General features: G+C 41.2%; 1 protein-coding gene and 1 long non-coding RNA gene across 4 annotated transcripts in view; one reads left to right on the top strand and one right to left on the bottom strand.

Annotated features, from left to right (window-relative positions):
- cadm2a (cell adhesion molecule 2a) overlaps positions 1-24,996 on the bottom strand; it is a 303,643-nt gene that overhangs the window by 234,836 nt on the left and 43,811 nt on the right. The window lies entirely within an intron of this gene.
- On the top strand, positions 12,563-15,047 carry LOC144983782 (uncharacterized). Its single transcript, XR_013647589.1, has 5 exons — positions 12,563-12,691; positions 13,489-13,557; positions 14,072-14,146; positions 14,456-14,509; positions 14,587-15,047. It is a non-coding gene; the product is annotated as an uncharacterized LOC144983782 (long non-coding RNA).

Genomic DNA, 24,996 nt, shown 5'->3' with positions numbered 1-24,996 from the left:
ATCGCCTGTCTGATCCGTCCTTCATGTGGACATCCCTGAGGTTTCTTCTATTTTTCGGAATCTACTTTTTTTATAGGAGTTTTTCCGTACTGAGAAGAAGAGTCTCAGGGCAGGGAGGCCCAGTTTAGTTTAGATTAGTTTAGTTTAGCAATTACTTACTGAATTGTGTGACTGATTTCATGTTCTCATACAATTACTGGTATGAAGCCTATTAAGACAACTATTGCTGTAATATTGGTCTATATAAATAAAATTATATTCAATTCAATTAAATAAATGATGGTGATTATATACAGGGCTCGACATAGCCATTTGTCCGCTGGCCCGGTCCTGTTTTTCGAGCAGTGCGGACCACAAGACTTTACTTTTCACTTGTCCGCTCGGGCCACTAAAATATCTAACGGTTTATATATTCTTCACCTTTTTCAATAAAGTAAATTTTGCGAAAACGTGTAGATTTACCTCGTCTTCATAATGTAGTTTTTCTGCTAGTCCTGTGTTCAGACTTCAAGGGTTTCTATGGGAAACCTTTGATCACTTCTCCTTCTCTCCCGCCTGCGCGCGCTCGGCTTTCACTGCCGAGCACCACGCGGCACGCGCTCACTACTTTTTTTTTTCAAACTTTATTGAATGTAACAATTCAATACAAAACAATGTTAAACAGCAACAACGAAGGCACAAGCCAGTGGGTTATTATTACATTTGATTATAAATCCGACACCGTCACTGAAGAGAGACTGAAGCATGTCAGAGATGTGGAAGACATGGCAGGAATAGATAGGAATATGTTGGATGGAGTAGTGGGTATAATTAGTAGTATGGACAGCAAGATATTTAATGAATGCATTGAAGATGAAACTGTATGCACTAAGCTTTAAGCTGAATGTCAAAGAATCAAAGGCAACTCCAAATACCTGAATCTCAGACTCAAATGCAGTAGAATGTTAAACTACTTAATTTAGTTTTTCTTTACAACACTGTAAGCAGTAAGTATTTCTAGTTAGCTGAATGATCTCAGTGAGACCTGCACAATATGAGGAAAACTCGCGATATGCGATATCAGAGATTAAAATTGCGATAACGATATAATTTGCGGTATATAAACAAACAGCAAAATAACCAAATAACCATTCCCAGTTTAAAAATTATACTCCAAATGACCCACGTTGACATAGGTTACAAACATCTAACATAACAGGGCTCCATCTGATTGGTCAACAATGTGAAGGCGTCCATCCGATTGGTCAAATGCATTGGGGGATTTATTTGATTCGTTAAATGGTTCAAGCTGCCATTAGATTGTTTTAACACATTTAAGGTTTATGATTTATTGCGATATTTGCCGTTAGAAGCACCATGAAAACTTCTGAACTAGTGTTACCTACTACACTGCAGTGCTCTCTTCAAAACATCTGAAACAGACTAGAGCAGATTTAAGTTTGATATGGTCTATTTTCAGTCATTGAAAAGTGTAGAAATAAGTGATGTCACCAGAATGCACCAAATTGTACCATATTAAAAGTTTCCGGGGGGGCATGCCCCCAGACCCCCCTAAAGTTGCAAGCACCTGCGGAGCGGCGGGTCCCGCTATGCGCGGTGTCGGGCCAGTAACTTTCAGGCAGGGCCAGTAAGTTTCAAAAACTACTGGCCCTGTGGGCCAGTGCAAATTTCTGGGCTATGTCAACCCCTGATATACATATTTTAGTTTTTATCCATCCAGTAAAAAGACACAAATGAAAGTATTCAAACATAAAATACTAAATAGTATGAACTGTGGTTTGAGCTGTGAATCATTGATCTTGATACATAGATACAATCAGATAAGTCAGTCAAAATTGGGTCAACTGCCACTCCGGATTCTCTTTATTCGGGTCATCTGAGCTGCAACCTCAGCAATAAGACGCAGACCTTCCTATTTAAAAAAGAAAAACACTTTTTGATCCTGAAAAATGATCCAGAGTTTTACACACCGGCCAGGACGTGTCATCTCCTCATCGCGTGCAGGAACTGTGACGGGACAGAAGGGAAATACTGTACATGAAAGCTCTGAAGTCAGACGATCAAACCAGTGTAGATGACTCCTGGTGATTTAGCCCTGGTGCTGTCTTGTGGGGTCCAGATAACCCCACTCCCAGCTGGAAGTGGGGTCATCTAGACCCACTAGACAGTGCTCTGAACCTTTTCTCTTCAATGATTTGTGATCTTCACTGGTGTCTATGGATTACATGAAATCCTCTTCACCTTTATCCACCTTTGTCATGGTACGGAGAACACATCAATGTAAGGATCGGGTCATCTGAACCCCACAAGATCGCACAAGGGTTAGAGGAGCGGTGGAACTCCTCTAATCCCGTAGCTGTCCATATAAAGCTCACTTTTCATAGCCCATTCACATCTTCCAGCCAGTGACCTAAAGGTGGTGACATGACAAACTTCGCTCAGTTCCCACCACTGATCTTAAAGGTCAAACGTCGTTGGCGATTACAGGGTTTGAGAATCTTGAATGTCAGGAAATCTTCTTACAGTTGTGAATGCAGCTGTTTATTGCTGTTAGGAATAAATATACTTGTGTTTTGATGCACTTTGATTCACAGCAGGGATTATGAGGCAGAAAGACCTGCTGTTAAAACAAGACCGCCACGGTAACGTTTATCCGTTCAAGCAGATCGGATGTGATGTTTGTGTGCGCATCCGCCCGTGCCGCAGAGCTACCATTTTGAAAATGCGTCTTACCAAACAGTCTGCTGATTAAAGCATTTAAAGAAAATTAGCCCCACAGGCACCATAAATCTCAGAGCTGCGCTTTAATGAAAGCGGCAAATCTTACCTTTCATTTCTCATTTGCATTTGAAAATCGTCACCTTCGCTTCCACCGTATCAGCGCGCAAACTGAATCGCAATTCAGGAAATGAGGGCTGGAGAAACTTCTTTTTTTTTGAGCATGCACAACACCTGCATTTCAATTTATGAAGTGGAGGAAACCTTGAAGAACCTTCCCTCTAATGACATAAGCAGGAGATTTCTCCATAACCTCCGTCTGTGACATCAAGCATTACCCACCGTGACACTCCCGCCCGATCCCCCACGAACTGTATCGCCCGTCACTCCAGCGGACGGGAAGGCGGCGCAGACTGCGGACAGCATCCATGGCATTTCAGTTTGATCAATACTTGGCTTTTTGGGGGAGTAAACAACGACGCCTCAGATGGTTACCGAGGCAAGAAAGAAGGAATAGAGCAACTTCTGTACGGCATTCACAAAAGTCCCCACTTAATGGAAGTTTGAATTACCATTTAAATAGGATTTCTTTTTTGGGGGGGAGGGGCAGCGGAGCTCCATACAGAAAGATAAATTACATTGTAAACAATGTCAAAACAGTTTAATGACACATATGAAATGAAAGTACACAGCCCGTGCTTTCTTAGCTACTAAGCGATATAAAGAGTGAAGTGAATAAAAAATGAGTTCGCCGGAGGACAAAAGCAGCTCTGCACACTTGTTTTGTCTCAGACTGGGCCTGCACTTTTAATTGACTCGAATAAAAAAAAAACACAATTACGGCATTCTGGCCGCTGGAGGGAGAGTAGGGGGAAAGTGACAGGGAGGACGAAAGGGAGAGCCGAGAGACGAGTGAGTGAAGCGCGGTAGAGGAATGAGGGAGTTATTGGGTCAGAATGGCACCTCGGGGTGGGGGAGTCAGGGCAGCAGACAAGGTTTTCTGCAGTCCAGTCTGTCTGTGGGAATTACAACTCCCTGAAAGGTGGAAGGGGGAGAACTGACGGCAACAAGAGAAGGTGGGAGAAGTGCTTTATCAGAGCCTCCGAAAGGATTTTATGCATTTATTGTCATCTGTCCTCCGCTATTCCGCCGAGGCTGACGGTGATACTGATTGAAGGTGAGGGGCATTAAATCAAGTGAAATCAGTAAGCAGATTCACTCAGCTGCGGCGCTGATTTAGCTTCCACAGAAGTTGACAGGCCTTGTACTCGGTGAGAATTAAAGTGCAGAACATGCACAGATAAGAGCGCCCAGGACGCTGATGTAATGATGCAAAGGGAGAAGAAAGTGGCGGCGCTTTGTGGGGAGCGAACAAAAAAAATCTCCTGCGCAGCAAAGTGATGACTTCAGTCTGATAAAGCGTGACTGACTGAAGGTCTTTTAACCCTGTAAAGCCTACTATATCAAACACAGAGAACCAAAAGGGACACGCAAGTGAGAAGGTATCTGGTAGTCATTTGTGCACGAGGAGACTTTTTCAGAGTCGGTTAGCTGAAAATGACATTATGTGAGATGGTGGGGATTTAAAGAAAGGACCATTTGTTTACAATTTGCAACAAAGAAAGTCTTAAAATCCATCATGAATTGAGTCAGAGGATGTCTATGAAGACTTTCATTCATCCAGGTTGATTCCATCATAGTAGTAGGTTTAAAGGTCGTCATCTGGACTTGGTTTTAAAAGTTGAAGACGTTTCACCTCTTATCCAAAAGGCTTTGTCAATTCGTCTGAGGTTTTACTAAACACGAAGAGTCCTTTGACAATTTAAAATGACCATAGACTCAAAGAGGGGGCATTGGGTCCACACCCCTCTGTTTGTTGTCCATCCCGCTTCCCTTGCTGGCTTTGAGCCCTGGCAGCGTGTCTCTTTCTCCTCCAGCGGTGCGGCCCCCGCGTTCTCTGCTCTTCTCCGCTCAATCAAAAACGAGCTTGTTACGCCCACCATCGCCACTAGTACTGTGGCTCATTCTCTTCGGGGGGACGGGTCATTCCTGACTTTCTCCTCTCCCAGGTAACCCCCTTCCCGGCCTGGTCTCGTTTCTCGTTCTGGTGCTCTCCCTCTGATAGATGACAGATACCAGGTGCACACCTGTTGCCTGTCTGCAATTATATCGGCGAGAAGTTCAAGGTCCCCGGAACACACCCCGTCACAATTACAAGAGCTCTTTGAGATTTATTTTACATTGCAGCTTTGCTTGCCCAGCGTCACCATTACTTCATGTCTGAACCTCATCTAAAACCAGTTCTGAAGTCATGTAGTTTGTTTCGGTGCAGGGAATACACCTGCTTTGATCACGTGGCATGTGTTCCCTTTCTTGTGCGCACAAGAAGCCAATACAACATTCTTTCTTTACTTCTATGACCCTTTAAGGGCTCTGTAATCAAAGAATTTATTGGAATCCAAGATGTTCTGTTAACCCTTTGATGAAATCCTCAAAAGAACGATGAGATATAGATAGTATCAATTCTGATCTGTTGGGTGATTTGCTCAAACAATGTTAGCTAAAGATACAAACTATTGCCTTTAAAGTTCAGGAAAAACACAATTTATTTACCCACTGTCTTAAATCTGATCCACAAATTTTTCACATTGTGTAACTGTATTAAAGAACTAATTATCTACTAATTTAAGATTCTTACACTACAACAATTCATCATTTAAAGGTGGATAACAATGGATGAGTTTTTCTCACCATTACGTTTTCAAAACTAGCTAAACTTTTTCCCACCAAAAGGTTTTTGAAGGTAAATGGAGGCAGGCATTTTGAAATGAGCGGGAAAAGCCCTTCTGCTGCTCCTAGTGGAATGATGATAAACTACAGAGCAGATAACATGGAGCAAGTTATTTACAATGGGTATTTAAGGAATGTTTTATTCACGTTAATGAATAGTGTCTCCGAAAAGTGTTTATCAAATGTATTTTGAATGGTTTATCTGGGGTTAACGGGTCGGTGTGTGAGGGAGATTCCTGCATTTGAAGGTACAGCGTGGCTAGGAGTTACTAGTGTTGACAGCGAATGCAAAGGCGGGGGTATGATGTGGAAGCCCTCGATATCGCCAACAACAGATTCTTTGTCAGCTTCCAGCTTCCAATGCAATGTTTGCGGACAGCGTGCCAATAATTTCGCTTTGTGCGTGTGTGGACAGCGGGCTCTTGTTCCCATGGTTGTGTGTTATTGATTAGTCATCTCTGTGGGCAATAGGAGCTGTTATCAGGCCTGACATGGAGACAGACGGGGGTGGATGATGCATGGGACGGGAAAACTGTTCAGACGCAAAGATAATGGAGTCACACAAACACACTTGCTAACACACACACACACACACAAACACATCAGGACGGACAGGTAAACACAACCACACACTTCCATAGATTCCTGCACGCAAAATAGACCTATTACACAACTGAGCGCAAATGTATTGGCAGAAATAGATTTGTTTTCAGCACCATGGACAGCACTCTAAATCTTGAGCAAAGCCAGTACACGGCTAATGGATATCTATGGAGACGGCAGCAACTTTAATCAGCCATTACTCAGGGAAGTTAAGTGTATATGTGCTCAAATATGACAGTGAGTTTTCAAAAGGAGTTTGAGGAAGTAAAGAGGAGAGTGGGTAGGTGTGTGGGCGGGGCAAACTGTTTCGACCAAACCTGCAGGTCCCATGAAGATGATGCATGCGTGCAGCTGCGGCCTTGTTACTCACCTAGGAAAGGGCAGAAAAAACGGTGGTCAGAATTGTTTAACTCTGCAACATGGACCAGTATATAGCCAGATGAGGACACACATTTTTATATTTCTTGCATTAATAATCTACATATTGTCGCCACAAACACCAAATTTTGTGTTTTAGTCCTTAGGGTGAATCAGGTTCCAACCTCCAAAGACATTCTTTCAGCTATCATAGCTGGTTAACATAATTCCATCTGATTCTGAAGTCGAGAAAAGCAGCCTGGTACACTAGTGAAGTGCTTACGGAATCCGCGTCAATCAGCTGATTCTGTCGCTGAAAAAAGTAGCTTTGCGCCGTCATGCCCAGTTTATGCTTCATAGTAATCCGCTATCACATCAATCCTATCAGGTCCCTGCCGCAATCGGGTGTTCTAGTTCATGCCAAGGTTGGTCGGTTTCGCTTGCGACTGTCCACGAAAACTGTGATGAACTTCTGAGCTGCGTTTATAGTTTTCAAGCCAGACCTGATGGTCTCCAGCATTTCAATGCTTTGGTATTTTCAACGTGGATGAAAACTTCCCGATACATTTGCTACATTGGTGAAAGCGCAGGTACAGGATGAGGCAAAGGAAGTTCGTCTACTAAGCAGAAGCAAGAAATACATATGCATATATTTCTTAAATTCTTCAATTAAGTTTGCACTGTCAGCAGTGTTGAAAAAGACACAATTTTCTCTTTCTTGGATCGTGTTTGCTCCGCCATCATGAACTCTAATCACTCAAAATAAGTAAAGGTTAAATGGCGCGATATGCAGTGGCTGCATAGCTCAGTTGGTTAAGTGTACACAGAAATCAGGGTTCAATTCCAAGAGTGTGCAATGAGCTTAACTAGTGGGGGTCCTTGGGCAATACCCTACACATTACTGCCAAACTATGTAGCCACAAGAGGGGCAAAGTCTGGATCTCCCCGTGCCAGTCCCCAGCCCGTACAAAACACAGGGTAGTAGAAGGAGGGACATCCGGCCCTTCCAAACCACCCATGCTAGTCAGAGAAAGTTGTCGCTGTGGTAACGCCTGAAAGGATATACCTTCCAACGGCCTTTGGACCAATATGACCCAAGCAATTAGAATTTGCTATTAAGAATAAACCAGGCATATGCGACACCTAATGTCAGTATGCAATAGCCATAGTGATTGCAAAAATGGTCAAAGGCGGTAGCTCAAAGAGTGTGCGTTTCCAGTGACATTTCAGGGCTCTCAGGTGATACTTTACTTTGAAAACCAAGCACAATCTGTTAGAGAAGACTTCCTGTCTGCTAAACCCTCTTGGTTTAAAACAGACCAACTTTAGCCACATCCATTCATATAAATAGCTTGGACCCCATCTTGAGCCCCATCACCTCGCCTACAGGATGATGTGTGTCTGGCATGACGAAAATCACATGCACTGCTGTCACCCCTGCGGGTCATGAATGACCCCTGCCAGTGCACATATCTACTATATGGTCTCATAAAATTTTTGCATAAAAAAACCCTACTTATGGAGTCACAAGGTAGGACAAAAATCAAGCTAATATGCAATAGTAGAAACGTAAAGGAATTGTTTTTAAAGGACTGTTACCTTTAATTCTTCCAGCTTTTGATTTCATTGACACAAAAATTTGGTGTTCTATGATTTTATTCGGGAAGTGATTTTCACACCTTAAAACATGAAAACATGTTCTATGGGTTGGTGAATATTTGATCCCTACCCCTCGGGAAAATAATGCGTTTTGGTTGAAGCTGCCAGAGTCGACTGTCAAAAAAAACCATGACTTCTCAGGGAATAGACTGTCATGGCCTGCACTTCACCATCATTTCTTTTCTCCACGGGGGAACCGTAAAGTCAGGGTCTTTCTTTCACTCAACCAGGTAAACGTCTAAGGTCAGGCAAGGTACTGTGTCCTCAGCTCACCCTAACCACAAGGATGGGTTGGACTTCAGATGTTCAAAAGTGATCCAACAGAGAGGATTGAAGCAACATCAAAGATTAGCGCAAACTAAAATAAAAAATGCGTGTATTTTTTTTTTTAACGTTGTTATTTTGGGGAGAAAAATTGACAATTTTATAAGGTAATACCATAAAATAAACCCTGTAAATTGGATACACCCATTGTATAACATGGTGTAACTGTTTTATAAATAATTTTTGATCAACAAATTTTACATTTTTAGAATACAGAAAGGAGTTATTTTTCATAAAAATGATAACAATGGATGAGTTCTCTCATAAAGTTTTGAAAATTAGCTAAACTTTTTCCTGCCAAAAGTGTTTTTGAGATTTCACCGAGGCAGACATTTTGAAATGAGCAGGAAAAGCCCTTCTACTGCCCCTAGTGGACTGATGATAAACTACAAAGCAGAAAACATGGAGCAAGTTTGATTCGGTTTGTTTTTAAGTTTGGATCATGCTAATGAGATAGGGGTCTCAGAAATGTGTGTATCAGATATGATATCAATGCTTATGAGGAGTTAAGCCCAAATCTACCGTTTCCTGCTAAATTTGCATTTTGAAGTCCAAAGTTTTAGAGTTTTGCAGCAGCTTCAAAGCACAAAGCTTTGAGTTTTCTGACACATTCATATTTGTTTAGCATACATTTTTTATTTACATTAATTTCCAGTTTTGCTCCATAACTTTGATATCCAGGGTCAACCAGCATTTACTACTACTTCCTGTCAAAAAATTAATAGGTAAAAATTCATTAGGATTAGCAAGCATTTTCCTTTTAAAAAATACACATTTTTAACATTTAGTTTGAGGTTTTAACTAATAAATACTTTATTTTTTTCTGAAATTAAAAAAATAAATTGCAACACGTTTCTTGAGAGTTTTTTCTTCTTCTGTAAAGCACTCTCATTCTCCTTTAAGGCACAGGTCTGTGTGAACCATGTCATTTTTATTTGAATAGAAGCTCACATTTCTCTAAAGTTGCATTGTTTCTCCGTTTAATCGTTTGATTAGAAGACACTGGAACCTTAACCTACTGAGAAAATCTGTTGTAACACTGTTAATGTGTGTTTTTGGTTGCCAGAATGTAGAACTAAACATCTGATTGATAACCTTTGTTAAAGACTTTTAGACTTTTAGACCAAAACAGTTCGACGGAGTTGGTTTAAATAAAATTTGTGTGGCGCTAAAAAGTTATTGGCGCATAAAAGGTGCTGTAAAAGTTTAGGAAACTGTTGGAAGAAACAGTTGAGTGAAGAAAAATTGTGTGAACAACAAAAGAATTAGGATTTTATTAGCTTGGTGATCCATTTCAGGAAAAAACAGACATAATGCAAGCAGAAAAGTGAAGAGAGCATGACACCTAGACAGTCGAATACGTTTGCAGGACTCTAAAGATAACACACTTTTACACTTGTCACATTTAGTTTATCAGAAAGTGAACAAGATACATTTTATTTTGGTGGGAAAGATAAAGGAAGATGTTTCATTGTTTTGTTTTTATGAAGCCAACAAATCGACACTGTTGTTTGTTATTCAACTTTTGCTCTTTGTGTCTAGATTGTGTTTGTTTTTTTTACCATGGACTTTATATTAGACCTGGACTGAGCGTGTGTGACATCACCCAAACAAAATGGTTTACTTCTGGCTGGAACCAAATTAAGTCATTTCAGTTCCATATTCTTGTGATGCAGACACCACAGTGGTTGGTCAAAGGTGGTCTGAGTCCATGTTTTTATGGCAACCGCTCTGGCCAATCAGGAGTGGGCTTGTTGGAAGGCCACACCCCTACCACTTGAAGGCAGTCTATATTAAATCTTTTGATCAAAAGTTTCAAACGTATTTTTTCGATTCATCTGATTGGTCAATTTATAATTTCAATAACTAATAAAAAAAAGATCACAAAAAAATAGGATTAGCAAGAACATGTAAAAAAAAATAAAAGGTAGCGGAGCAAAAATGGCTATTCTGACAAATAGAATGCCTGAGTAATAATTGTTTACTTTAAATAGTAGTTAGTGTGATTTGGTTTTTTTTTGGAACCAGTGGGTACTTCCTGTTTGCAACGCGATGGGGTCTCAATAACCCTGAATCTTCACTTTTGTAACATACAACGGCAACAACACACATGCTAATGGGACATATAGCATTTGCCGCAAACCGTGAATGGAGCTGTAGGGGTCAAAGGTTGCCTTCCCTAAACGTGGCGGTAAATCTCTGCTGGCGTCCAGGGAAGCAGACCTTTTGCGTTTGGCTTTCCGTGCACACAAACACACCACAACATGAACATATTGATTTCTCTTTTGCCCTCTGTTCTCATCTTCGCTGCTCTGGCAATACCTGTTTTTTTGTGTTTTTGTTTGTTTGTGGACATTTTCACAAAGTTCACTCTGATGGAAAACACAATCTCGTCTTGTCCTTATTTTTTTTTTTTTTTTTTTACAATCATGCTTTTTACCCTTATTCTTTTCTTATTTACTTTTTTCTTAATTAATAGAAATTGTGTTAGTATTTTTGTACTGGATGAGAGATGAAAATTTTTTGGTGGAAGGGGGAATAAAAATGACAAAGGAAGGGAGGGAGTGGGTGATAAAAAAGAAAAAAAAAGACAAAGGATAGAAAATCGATGGGAGATGAAATACATCAGAACTCCTGGAGCAAGGTCAAGAGGATATGATCTCTCACGACACGCAGTTGTGCCTCACTGAGCTGGGGGGAGGAGAAAAGATGGAGAGAGGGGAGGAAGGAAGAGTAGGGGGAATAAAAAAAAAGAAGGGATACAGGTGAAAAAAATGAGTCACCAAGAGAGAGAAACGAGGATTAAAGCCAAGGCAGACAAAACAACTTTTCCTGAGTGAAGACGCTGCTATCTATCAAAGCCGCTATAACGCCAAGTTTACCCACAGGGGCAAAAATACTGGAACCACAAAGCAGTGGACATGCAGTCTGCTGATGCTAGCGTATTATGCTACAAAGGGATGACTCTTCCTTCACTCCAACTTTCTTCTCACGCTGACTAATTCAGCAGCTAAAGGGGGCCGGATCAGCAGGCTGCGTCGCTACCACAGGTCCCCGGTTCAGGGCTTCACACGCCATTAGAGCCCCGCTCTCACCTCCTGCAGAGAGAAGGTCCAGATAACATTTGTCAACAGCTACCTCCCAGCAAACACTCAGCCAATTAAAGAGCCATTAGCGCTCAGGCTTGACGGGTGGTTGGGCGGGTCACTTTGCCTGTTTGGGTTCTTTTAAAGATGAACGCCCGTTTTTGGGGGGTTTATTTTTTATTTTTGATACAACCCGGTGGCAAAGGTAGAGCATTTAATATGATCTGTTTTATTATTGAGAATGTGTTTTTCCAAATATAAGTCAAAGGATTTTGGTTGCTTAGAGGGTCCCAACAGCAATCACATACATTACAGGGGCGTAGCAAAGAATTTGAGGGGCTCAAGATTTCATTTTAAACTGTTGCTTTTGTCATGTCTGCAATACTTCAAAAAGCTTGTATTGAATGTTTCTAATATTCACTCAAAAATGGGATGGGGGGGGGGGGGGTTTAAAGGGTTGCTGGCCCCCCTTAGTTACGCCCCTGATCCAACAACTAGTTCGATTACTTATATATATGCTGGCTCTGAAGTGCAAGTCACATCAACATATCACTGATAAAAACTTTTAAACATGTTCTTGGGATATTTTTCTGATGATGGAGGACAAATAAATGAAGAAATTTAAGCTTAAAATTTCTTTTAATCTTAATCTTAAATTCTTTTTTAAATTATGATAAAAATGCTACAAGAACATGTTAAAAAAGACAACAACAAAAAAACCACATTTTCATTGGAGTGGGTTTTCTGGCCACACCCACTGCAAAAGTGAGGTGATTGCTGAATTGAGCAATCACCTCACTTTTGCAAAACATTTCCGTTTTCCTTGTTCTTCAAAACTCAAACAACACTGAAAAAACGGGAAAAGTGGGGTTGTTCAATTTACAAATACTAAACATGTTTGTTTAATATGAACAAATTATGTTTACCTTCGAAACATAATATAATCTTGAAAATCACACATAATTTCTTGCTGTGTTACTTTTATATATTTAAATCATGTTGACAAAACATGAAATAGTTATGCTTGATCCTTTGCCCCTTAATTTTGGATAAGTAAACCCCATCGGTGAAGAAGCATTCCAGGAGGAGAAACATTGCAGTCAGCCATTTTAGAGAAGCTGCAAGCACCTGCTGGCCGGAGGAGCTTAAAAAAGGTAAATTAATTTAATCTAACAAATTGATTTAAGGAAATGAACGGCGTTCATTTATCATTACTGTTATTTTTTCACGGGGAAGAGCTTTGTAACCCACTTTTGTCGTAGTTATCAAAGTTAAGGCTCTGCGCGCCACTTTTGTCGCTGGCGGCCGCAGCCCTCTGACGGCAGGTAGGGGGAGGTGAGCGCGGTAAATTCTTTCACGTCGAAGACAGATTCAGCGGTAAACACGGTGATTTCAAACGATGTGCGGGGAAGAGTGGCGAGTAGTTATGCCGTAGGAATTCGCTTTCGACAAAGGGGCAGTGGGCGCTCGCGGGCACGGCGGTTTATTTTTTTCCCACAGGCGAAAACCTTTGCCATGGGGGTTCATCGTCACTAAGTGGATTTCTTTTTGCTAAATTCTGCGTTGAGACCGAAATTGAAGGAAAATGTGAGAAGCTATCATTACTATCATTATTTCGTTTTTCCATACCGTTCCACCATGAGCTAGCTTAAGGACGGCATTATTTGACCAGCAAACAGCACCGCACTTCTGTCTCAGTCAGCTGTCAATCATTCTCCGTGCGCGTCTCGTGCACAGAATGCGTTCGGTTTGTCCAGTTTACATAGATCTTTGGTTTCAATCAGAGCTTTGTTTTCATTCTATGATGCTGAACATATTTTTCTATGGAGATTTTAGCTTTGAGAGTTTAAAATGGAGTGAAAATATTTATGTCCTTTTGGAACAAGTGTATAATGTGTAGTAAAAAGTTTACAGCCTTGGTTATAATAATGTCTGTAATACTACTTCACAGATTCCCCCTATTTGATAAATTAATATGGTGTGACGGGGTCCCGCCGAGAAAGGATGCAGAGGAGCCAAGGTGAGGAGGATCTGTTCTTTATTGCCGACACTGATGCTACACGCAGGGCCACGCAGCATACAGCACACACTGTCACTCCTCTCTTTTCGCCACCTGCAGTGCTCACCTTTAAGTGGGATGCCACGCCCACGGGGCGTTGCTCTCAATCCCAGCCAGGCGGCACCACAGGTGGTAATCATAGCATACAAAATACAAACAATAAAACCCGGTGTGGCCCCCCCTCGGCATCTGACGGGGCCACACCGTCACATATGGGAATCCTTTATGGGTGGGGGGATTAGCTACTCCCGATCTGCTAGTTTAGTTTTGCAGTTTCCATCTCAAAATTCGCGGGTTCTCATTAAGCGTGGTTTGAATCCTGTGGTGGGAGGGGGGTGTCAAATGTTCTTTCTGGTCTAATTTCTTCAGAATATTTTTGCAGCTATTGATTTCAAACCAATGCATGTTTAGTTAGTAAAATTATACAACAAAGCTGTGGAAGTGTCACTATATTTATTTCCTGATTAATTTACAGAGCTCATCACACAACACTTCCAACTGCTCCTCCCTGATCATGCTGGGGTCCATGCTCCAGTCTTCACTGAGTTAGGTGGGTCACCATGCATTTACTATATATTATTGGAATTATTGTCTCCTGGATTGTCATCGAATCCTGAGGTAATCAAGATTGCCAGCCCTACTCTTTACACACAACTTTTATGCAGAAAGATACATACATAATAAATAATGAAATTGATGATTGATCAGTTATCCTACTACCTCTGTTAACATGACACTAAGGATATAATGATTTTGTTAACCCAGTAACTATAACATTTATTGATGAGCCAAGGGTAAGAATTGTATTTTTCTGAAGTTTTCATGTGAATTTAAAATTTGTTGTCTCTTTGTATTTAAGACTGCTGACCTTCTCGCCAATATAAGCAAGTTCAGGGGTTTATTCAAAGTACAGGTGAGTTGTGTAATCTAGACGTTTTAACTAAACTTCAAATGTAAACTGTGCACACAAATATTTTCTGTGTTCTTTAGAATGAAGACCATGCAGCAATCCAGGAGGCAATCGAGGACACCACGGTGGGAACTGGCAGTGGTGAGGAAGAGGACATTCTCGTGGTCCACATCTCCCAGGCTGTGGTGGTCGACCCACCAAGTGTCAAGAGTGGCAGTTGCCAAGGCTTTTTTGACCTTATTTACAGCACAAATCTGATTACCATCCTCATCTCAGAAACACCTTTGAGGTAATTCAAAGAAAAACTGTAATAGAGTTGTAGGGCAAAGTTGTGTATAAGGTTTCAGGCTTAAAGAGCCGACTCTTTTAATAAAAATGACCTTTAAAAAGTTTTTCCTAAGAAGAGATTCCAGCTGTCTGCTTTGGCTCTGTTATCTTCTGTTTAATAAAAATAGCAAGCCCAATTTATATTGATTTGTACTTTTTGCTACACTGTAAACATATTTTTCAAGTTTAGATAATAAAAAAGTTAAATCTGAAATTTGTGTTCAGTGTCATATGTTCATTGGACTGTAATAATGCACAAGAAAGTATTTGCTTTAAATAATAATCTGCAATTGCAATTTTATTTTTCAATTTAAATTTTATTAAAATAATTTATAAATTAAAATGAACTATGTAGGTAATTTCAAAATAATAGTTTTGCTAAATTTTTATTGTCTTTTAAATTTTTGAAAAAATTATGGTAAATGACATAATAAAATCTTGTTTGTTTCTGTAAAATTATTAGGTGCAGAAACAAAGAAGCATTCATTACGGTAGAACATGATTTTATTATGTGCAATAATTATATTGGTTCAACATGATTTTTTTGCGCGCAACCGATGTCCATGATTTTTTTATGTCAATCCAACAGATCTTTTTTTTCAGTGAACATCATCCAATCAGTGACATCCCATAATACCTGCCCTTCCTGGTTTCTTTTTTTTCTTCCTTAACATTTCATTTTGATCTCAAAATTTCTTTTCCTTTCTTAAATGAAACGTTTACTATCGCTTGTTTTGCTTTTTCAATTGTCGTTGTGAACATTAATATGTTTTTCCATTGAGTGATTTGTTGATATGATTTGGACTTCAGGGCCACCGTACCTACGCACAAAATATCCACAATCCCGTTTATCTGCCTAACCTTTTTATTTTTATTTTTCATTATCTTTCACTCACTCAGCACCACCGCCCCCCACCCCATCAGCCACCCCATGTAACATTCATCACTTGCCCCAGTCTCCCTCATACAATTTTAATTCATAATAGAGACAGAAGTAGGTCATTTGACAAACATGTCACATCTGCTCCAATCAAAGGCGCATCTCTTTTGAGCGTCTGTGCTGCAGACGAGGGGAGAAGTCTGAGGCTGGAGAGCGCTGCAAGCACACCTGAAGTCAAGAGAAGCTGATGAAATGTCACCCCCCCCAAAAAGTCAAATATCTTACTGACGCGCTGAGATGCAACCATCACACATAGAAGGCTGGCTTTTTTTAGGTTTGTTTCTCAAGGTCTATGGGGTTAAAGACGAGGCATTTACGGTAAAAAAAAAGCTTTTCTTCTGCATTACAGTTGTTTACAAAAACAACAACAAAGGTGCCGTAGGAATAAAAACCCTATTCTTGCACTATTGACATCCGTGCAAGAGAGGCTAAAGGAATTAAACTTTCATGTGAAGAGACTGTTGCCTGGAGCTTTGTTATTTACCATGTCCTCCTGTAAATATGGGAAATAAAAAGGAATATTTTTACTCATCACAGGTTCAAAAGCAGAAAAGAAAGGCATAAAAACAGAAGGTTTATGACTTTCATCACAACGGGGTGTTAACACATTACAATAGACGAGAAAAGATTTGATTTCACACTTCAGTCTTAAAGGGGGTTAAAGTACCTGGGTAACCTGGATGTGATGCATGATCCGGAAATGTTATGATTACAAGATTTGTTAGTTTGGAGGAGATTAAGCCCATTGGTTAAATATGAGAACTGAGAAGTGAGTGTGACATCACCCCTTATCAAATAACATCCTTTTTTTTTATTTTTTTTTTAAATAATGGAGCCACAAGGCATCAATAAGCAGTGATTGGTCTAAGTCGGTCTAAGACAACGTTTCTATGACAACCACTCTTTCCAATCGGGAGAGAGCTTGTAAGAAGTCTACACCAAAAAGCAGGATCGGGAGAATCTGTCAATCAAGCATCTACTTTCTGTTGAGGCACCTGATTGGTGAGTTTATCAGTTGAATAACTTGGACCACAATGACATTTAATAATAATAATAAAAAAAAGGATAAGAAAGAACATGTTAAAACAAATTACCAAAGGAAGAATGGTTATCTTGGCAAATCCAATGAGTAAAATCTGTTTTATTTATTTCTATATAGAAGTCTAAGGAGTTTTGGCTTTTTGGGACCAGCTTTCTGTCCCATTTGGAACACAAAGGGGGAAGGGTCACTCAGTCCAATTCTCATGTTCTGTCATTGCACTCTGAAACCAGTTAGTCTCTATCACTCTTCTAGTTTTTGCACCAGGGTTCACTTGCAAGTAAACCAGTCTCCTTGCTTTCATGGAGACCAGTTCTTCGTGTGGTTTACACCAGAGTTCTGTCTTTTCAAAATAGAAATTCACTATTTAAATTAAAAAATAAAGTCCTGTGAGAAAGTGCACTTAGATCTCATAGAGTTTTTTTTAATTTTTCATGTAAAAACAAACAAAAACATCGATATTTTCTTAAAGTCACCAGTACTGGCATATAAAAACGTCTTGAGAAAACATGAAGTGCAGGAAAGTGAAACACGGAGGTCAGATGAGCTGCAGATTCTCTGTGCGCCCCATCTGTCAGCCAGCCTCCTGTGTGTCTGCGCCTCGCCTCGGCCCCCGGGGAGGGGCCGTGTCTGCTGTCCTCCCAGTGCCCCGTCTGTCTGTCCACAAATAGGCGTCACACCGAGCCTATGTGTTTAAATCTAAGATGCACAGCGCAAGAAATGTGCCTTACCAATATTCACTTTTGCCATTTTTCTATCAAAAAATTAAAATACAGCTTTCAGCCTCAAAGCTGCCAACACATCCACTTCTGCAGAGGATATGCAGGATTTTTTTTTATTTTTAAATCCCCATGTCCGACACGAGTCCCCCGCTCTGCTTTCACACTGCTGCCAGCTATTAATTTGTAACCATAGCTTAACATGCTGCTGTGACTTCTGCGAGGATGTATGCACTGAGTTTTAAATTGTCAAAAGGGAATTGTCAGCGTCTGTGTATTCGCTCCACACAAGCAACTTGTGAAATCAATGATGAAACAGATCAGCACATGCTGTGACTGAATATTCTAGAGGTTGGGCGGTGGGGGGGGAGAGAGGGGGGGGGGGGGTGTTAAGTCGCAGTGCTCTGGGATTTTGCTGGTATAATGACCCAGTCGGCTAGTAATATGAGAGAGAATATTCAGTTTTTGAGACTCACTTCTTGGATTTTCAAAGTGTTCCCAGGGTTTTAATTTTTATTATGGTTTAAGTCTTTTTAGCCAAAATCCCTTGAAATCGGTGTTGTTTGCTAGGACATAGTTTCTGCAAAGCGGCAGTAGTTCGTTAGAAATTCGCCTTTGAGTTGTGGGCGGGGACATTGCAGTGGAGAAACCCCGCCCCCACTTCCCCTCCCCGAGGGAGGTTTCGTCTGCATCACAAATACGCTCTTCTTTCAAACGCCATTCTTTCTGCTGCTCCTGATTCACAAGGATTTGAATTAAAAAAAAATTGTCAGAAGTGCAACTTAAAGCTAAACTGTCTTTATTTATGTCCTTTATTAAAATAGAAAAAAATCCACAATATGTTAAAAACACAATTTCCACTGAAGTGTGTCTGTAAGGAGATGTGACCAACAACTATAACAGTTGTGCCGTTCGTCTCTTTTTTGACATAGACTTTATGGAATGTCAAATTCCGCAAAATCCCAAGAAAAATTGTTATTTGTCCATCCGACAAATAAAACTTACATTTCTCTGAATGCAAAAAAAGCCCAGAGGTGAGGAGAGGACAAGAGGGAAGTAGATAGGCAAGGAGAGTGGGTGATGCATACTTTCAGACAACCTCTGTCTCCTCCACTTATGTTAGAAGATGAATATTTATGCAGGCCTCACTACCCAACAAGAAAACGCTGAAAGTCTTTCTTTTTTTTTTTTTTTAAAAGAAGGCGGCCCACTCCACACAAACCGACGAAGATTCACTCTTATTTTCATGGCACGGTTATTATTTATTTATTTTTGTCAGGATGAGAAAAAAACATTAACATGCGATTGGAAAAATGGAAACTTGATCGTCTAGTGGATCATTCACTACTGTGTTCTTAGTGCAGCAGAATCATGCAAAAATAATCAAAGCGGTTTAATTGTGCCGTTTATTTGCATATGCCTGCAGCTGTTGCTACAGAAACCACAAGCCGGTAAAAAAACATTTGGGCTCTTTTACTGTATCTTTGCTAACAGCACATTTTAGCAGGGTCTTCCGTTGGTGCCACTTTTTCGGTTTTCTCGTCTGCAGATTGCAGATTTATTGGTGCTGATGCATGGTGGTGTAGTGGTTAGCGCCACAGCCTCACAGCAACAAGGTCCTGGTCCAAATCCAGGCAGGGACCTTTCTGTGTTTGCATGTTCCCCTTTTGCATCTGTAGGTTTTCTCCGACAATCCCAAACCATGCTTCATTGGTAAATTGGTGACTCTTTCGCTATGTGGGCATGTTCAAGAACCCGCGTTCAGCGTGTTCTTAAACGTGCCACAGCACGTTTAAGAACACGCTAAACGCGGGTTCTTGTTAATGCTTTCAGCAGGCCGGCTCCCTGTCCCGCCAGCTCGCCTCCCGGGAGCTGGCATTGTGATGGCTCCAGCTCCATCGGCCCTGCGACAGACTGTCCAGGATGTACCCACCTTTGCCCAACAGTAGCCGTCCTGCGCTGTGTGAAATCGTCCTGCTGCCAGACCTTTGCGCCACACCTGTTGCTCCAATCACGCCGCTGCACCTCAGATCGCGTCTGTACTTTGAACATTAAAACTGGCAGCCTCTGCTGAGCCAACCACATTTTGTCTTAACCCTTGAGCTGTCTTAGATGACCCCACCCTTACATTGACGTGTTCTCTCTACCATGACAAAGGTGGATAAAGTTGGAAAGATTTCATGTAATCCATGGACACCAGTGAAGATCACAAATCATTGAAGAAAGAAGGTTCAGAGCACTGTCTAGTGGGTCTAGATGACCCAACTCCCAACGTTAAAGTGCTTAAGATAGCACAAGGGTTACCCGGAACCCGTAATCCTAAACTTAACCTTTCCTCTGGTTTCGTGCGGCCAAGAAAATAAGTTCAGCACTGGACGCAAGTGTTTGGGAAATGTTATATAATGTGCAAGTGAATTTAACAACCTGCAGGTGCTAGCATCAAATCAGTCCTGAGCCACAGCCAGTGCTGTTCGCTGCCGCAATGTCACCTCAATTATAATGTAGTTCAAAGTATTTTTCATGGGCTCATCAAAGTTATGTTTGTGTGTAATTTTATGAAAACAGCAGGGGGTTTAATAAACACATTTGTTCGGTCATTCCACACATTGTTCAAAATGTGTCCCTATGGAACCTTAAATATGTCACTAAAGATAAACTTTTGAGCATAGAGACTGTCAGTTAGCGTCATTTGTGCTCCACTAAGTTCAAACTCTTCACTCATGCAAGACGCGGTTTGCAGAAAGGGCGGATCAGGGGCGGGGCTACTCTGCTCAGCAATGGCCACTCCCCTGTAGAGGAGATTTTGGAAACAGTGGCTCCAGATAAACATGAAATGTGGCTTTAAGATTTTTAGGTTGTGGGGTTTTGGTTCATAATCATAATTAAAACATCATCTGGAACGTTCTTATTAAATAAAATGTCATAAGGGGACTTAAAGGTGTTATCACGGTTGAATTTGTAGCTCACTGGTTTCAAATATAAGAATTTTTAGCAGCAAATAAGCTGCGTTCGAGAGCATTTGTATTAATATTCTCTTTGCAATATTTTACTTATGTAAAAAAGTAGATATATACATGAAATGGCAAACCAATAAGTCCATTAGCTGAGTATTTCCATCTGCAAACATACCATTTAAAGATTCAGATCCAACTGAAAACAGATGGCTGGTATTTGCTGCAGTCATTTGTCATTTGCAGAGTTTATATGTCATGTACACTCCATCACAAAATGTTATGGTCTCGCACGCTGCACTCTCGCGGACTTGTCAAACACAATAGTAGATGTCAGATTCATTTGAGGGAGATGTGTTTTGCGTCAGGCCTTGAATTAGCAGTCATGCCTTTTCTGCTTTAAGATATGGGGGACACGCCATCACTGACACAGTGCATTTCTCGCTCCCGTTAGCTACTGGAAGTACGGAGTAGTTGATCAGCTGGAGGGGGGGGTGGGCACACTGGAGTGTGTGCTTGTTGCTCAGCGGCAGTGGACGATGATTAAACAAACACGCAATAAAACCGCAACTTCCAATACAACTCCTAACTGCTCCGACCGTAGCTTCTCTTGTCCTGGTGACTTACCCTGACAAAGCACATAAGGGAGAGGGGTAAGAGGAGAAAAGGGGGAGCTGCCTCCCCCTGACTCATTTGTGCCAGTTGCCACACTCTATAAAATCTCCCCCAAGTTGTGCAGAGCATGTCACCCGCCCACAGAGTGCATTCCCAGCCCTTCACCCTCCGCATGGCCAGTGGGAGATGAAGGCAGGATAAGGGCAAAAATACACGCAACCCCATTGGGTTAATCCCCTACACTGTCACGCACAAAGCCCAACTCATCTACAGCAGGGAGAGTTAGCTTCCACCCAGACTGAAGACATTTTGGAACCTGTGGGGTTGCAATGATTTGATTATTTAAACAAACCATATTTCTATTTATGGTGGATGAGCATTTATGCGATAAATCCCTTTGTAAGATGTTATCCCTTGTGCTATCCTAGGCACTTTAACATTGGTGGTGGGGTCATCTAGACCCCACTAGACAGTGCTCTGAACCTTTTTTCTTTAATGATTTGTGATTTTCACTGGTGTCCATGGATTACAAGAAATCCTCTTTGCCTTTATCCACTTTTGTCATGGTAGGAATAACACGTCAATGTGAGGGTGGGGTCATTTTGACCCCACAAGATAGCACAATGGTTAATGACTGTTTATGAGGTCTGGACTGACTGAGAAAATGACCTATTTATTTCTGAGTCAACGAAATTTCATCAAAAAAGTTGCCAGTTTTTCGTAATGTGGACGCCACCAAGTTGGAGCCCGACAGCATTTCCATGGCAACCCCTCCCACCAATCAGGAGTGAATTTGTTGGAAGTCTACTCCCCTACCACCTGAAAAAGCAGGCTACATGAAATCTGTCAATCAAATGTTTGACACAAGACCACACATTTTTATTGAGGATTGGTCATTGGTCAGGAGAAATATCCGTGTCGGGCAAAAACAATTATATCCCTAAAAATAATCATGGTTGAAAATTTAAATTTCTCGACAAAGAAATGTTAAACAGAAGTTTTAGACTGCACATTTTTTATGGGTCAGATATCAAGATTCAAGACTTTTATTAAGGCTTTTTTAAGGTATAATTTCCCAATTCATAAATTCAATACTTGAGACTTTTTACGACCCCGCCGGAACCCTGTACAAATGCCACTGTGCAGCCATCTGCCGGATTTGCTGAAAAACGTGCACTTAGGTTGCTGTGCTGTGACATTTTAGGATATGTGATGCAAAATTCAAAATAATGAGACCATAATAAATGATAAATACAGATAAATTACAAAAAAAAGAACGTCGACTAAACCCACTCAGGAGGCCATACTTTTCTGTTTCATACCAAACCATATGTTGTACCGTTAAACCAAATCATGGCTAATCACTGTAATCATACTGCTTACCAGTATGTTTACGTTGAAAGTTGTTTAACCCTTGTGCTATCCTAGGCACTTTAACATTGGGAGTTGGGTCATCTAGACCCACTAGACAGTGCTCTGAACCTTTTTTCTTCAATGATTTGTGATCTTCACTGGTGTCCATGGATTACATGAAATCATCTTCACCTTTATCCACCTTTGTCATGGTAGGGAGAACACATCAATGTAAGGATCGGGTCATCTGGACCCCATAGGATAGCACAATGAATAAGAAGGATTTAGTATGTATTATTTTATTACATGACACCAGGCTTAGTATAAGTCAACTGAAAGTTTTTTTTTATTGTTTCTCATTTATCAGAAAAATGTTCGAATATTTTGTTTTTGTCGTTTTGTATTACCCAATACATATATCAAACTGAAACAAATCTGTGACCCAAAAATCCAGGTTTGAACCGCATCGTGGTGAATCATTGCATCCCAAGAGCCCACAATGTGCTCGGTCCAGGGGCAGAGCTACAGGGGGGGAAAGGGGGTTTAAGATCAAGAAATCATCAATACAAACATCTTTAAGCATTAGGAATTGCACCTGAGCTTGAAGCAACTGCTGTTTCAACATAAATAACGATGATAAAAAGGTATTTTTCATCCTTTCTTTTGAAAGGGTCCGTCCACTCTGCTGTTCTCATTTGCCCCCCTTTTCCAAAGCCTTCAGCCCCCTCTCCCATATAAAACGTTCTTGCTCCGCCACTGGCCCGGTTTCCAAAAACGGAGTGCAAAGGCATGCATTAGAATTCCCCAAAGCACATGTTTTTGAGTTGGAAACAAAAATTAATAGGGGTGGGGGGGAAAGTGATCACAAACACAGAATGAATTTCAATTACCTTCCTTTCGCCATCTAAGACTTCATGCCAGACGCAGCGTCGGCATGGAAACGCATTCCCAGTATAATAGAATCTACAAAGCACACAAGTGAAACTATTATCCTACATTAAAGTTTTATTTGAACACATAACTCAAACAGTTCAACTTTCTGCTATGTGTAAGAAAAAGCTTCTTTCTCTTCTCTCCATCCATGCGTTTCTCGGTGATTAAAGGCTGCAGCGTGAAACCCAACACAAAGAACTTTAACTGGTAATAGCAGGAACACTGCACAATCCCAACAGCGATGAGGGTTTTATCCAACACAAGGGGCTCCGGGAGAGAAAAAAAACAGTCAACCGTCTTGCAAGCAAAAGGGAAGTGCACTTAAAACGTCTTTCCATTAGTCACATAGCAACAGCAGCAATCTTTCCTCCCCAAAAGCATTTGTTAAAATGATGCATTGCTGTTAAAAAGGACAAAGCCTCCCTGAGCTCAACAAAAATAGATATATTAAAGCTTTTTTTTCTTTGCATTGCCAACCATTCGGGTGGATGCAGCTTTGCATTTACTGAGAAGCTGCAGCTAAAAACACACGAGCCCAAAAGGCGAAAAGCAGACGGAGACAGATAACTCCATGTCCCGCTTTCACCGAGGTGGATGCTGTCTCCTTCTCGTCAATCTGTCAAACACTGTAGGGTCCCGCGTTAGCATGCAAGTCCCCGTTCGGCCGGCATTAACATGCAGGGCCAGGAGCCGCTAGGTGGGTCTGAGCGGAGCCTACGGCAGGTGGCAGATAGTCAATGTGCACGCTCCTAAATCATTCATGTGGCTTGGCTGAGGGGAATTCTGTGTGTGTGTGCAATGAGAGAGGAGGATTTTTCTATTGACGTTTTAATACAAGGAAGAGAACGAGAGGAAAAAAAGAAAATGACAAGGGCCATAAAAATACATTCCCAAAGCCTTGGTGAAGTTCCAAAAGGACATGTGTACCCTTTGTGAGTTTGTTACGACCGGGAATTTGGGGGAAATAAAAGGAAAAGATGAAGCCGAGCCTGATGAGTGTGAAGCCACGTCCAAACCGACATCGGCGACACGCATTCGAGCAAACACTTTAAATGAAGACTCTATGTAACTCTACCCGTGTTCATGCGTGTTTCTGCTGCGTTCAAAACACTTCACACGAAGCTACAAACGTTTTCAGGCTCTGCATACAAAAGGTTGAAAGCTGGTTCAAATGAGGCTACGTTCACGCCGGCCTCGCCAAAGCATGTGGTGACCAGGTTTAGTGAAAGGTTTACGTCAACGCGCACATGGGGGCATTTCGGGCTTCCTGCGTTCAAAACTCTCGTGTACGTGTGTCGCTGCGCACTTTTCTATGATTTTTTTCGACTAAAAGCGCAAAGAGTTGGAAGCAAGTTTAACTTAATCTACGTTCACAACACCGCCCTCTGCGACGCACATTCAAGTGCCTATATTTGATGAAGGGTTTGTGTAAAAGCGCATATTTTCGGGCTGCCATGTTCAAAACTCTCATGTTCATGTGTCCCTACCAACGTTTTTACGACTTTTTTGGGCTCTACGTACAAAAGGTTGAAAGCTGGTTCACCTTAAGCTACGTTCACACCGCCCTCGGCAACACACGTTTAAGCGACCACTTTCAATGAAAGGTTTATGTA

This window comes from Oryzias latipes, chromosome 14 (assembly GCF_053564925.1).
Source record: "Oryzias latipes strain Hd-rR chromosome 14, Olatipes_Hd-rR_3.1".
Taxonomy (NCBI): Eukaryota; Metazoa; Chordata; class Actinopteri; order Beloniformes; family Adrianichthyidae; genus Oryzias; species Oryzias latipes.
This window is presented reverse-complemented; position numbering and strand designations above follow the sequence as displayed.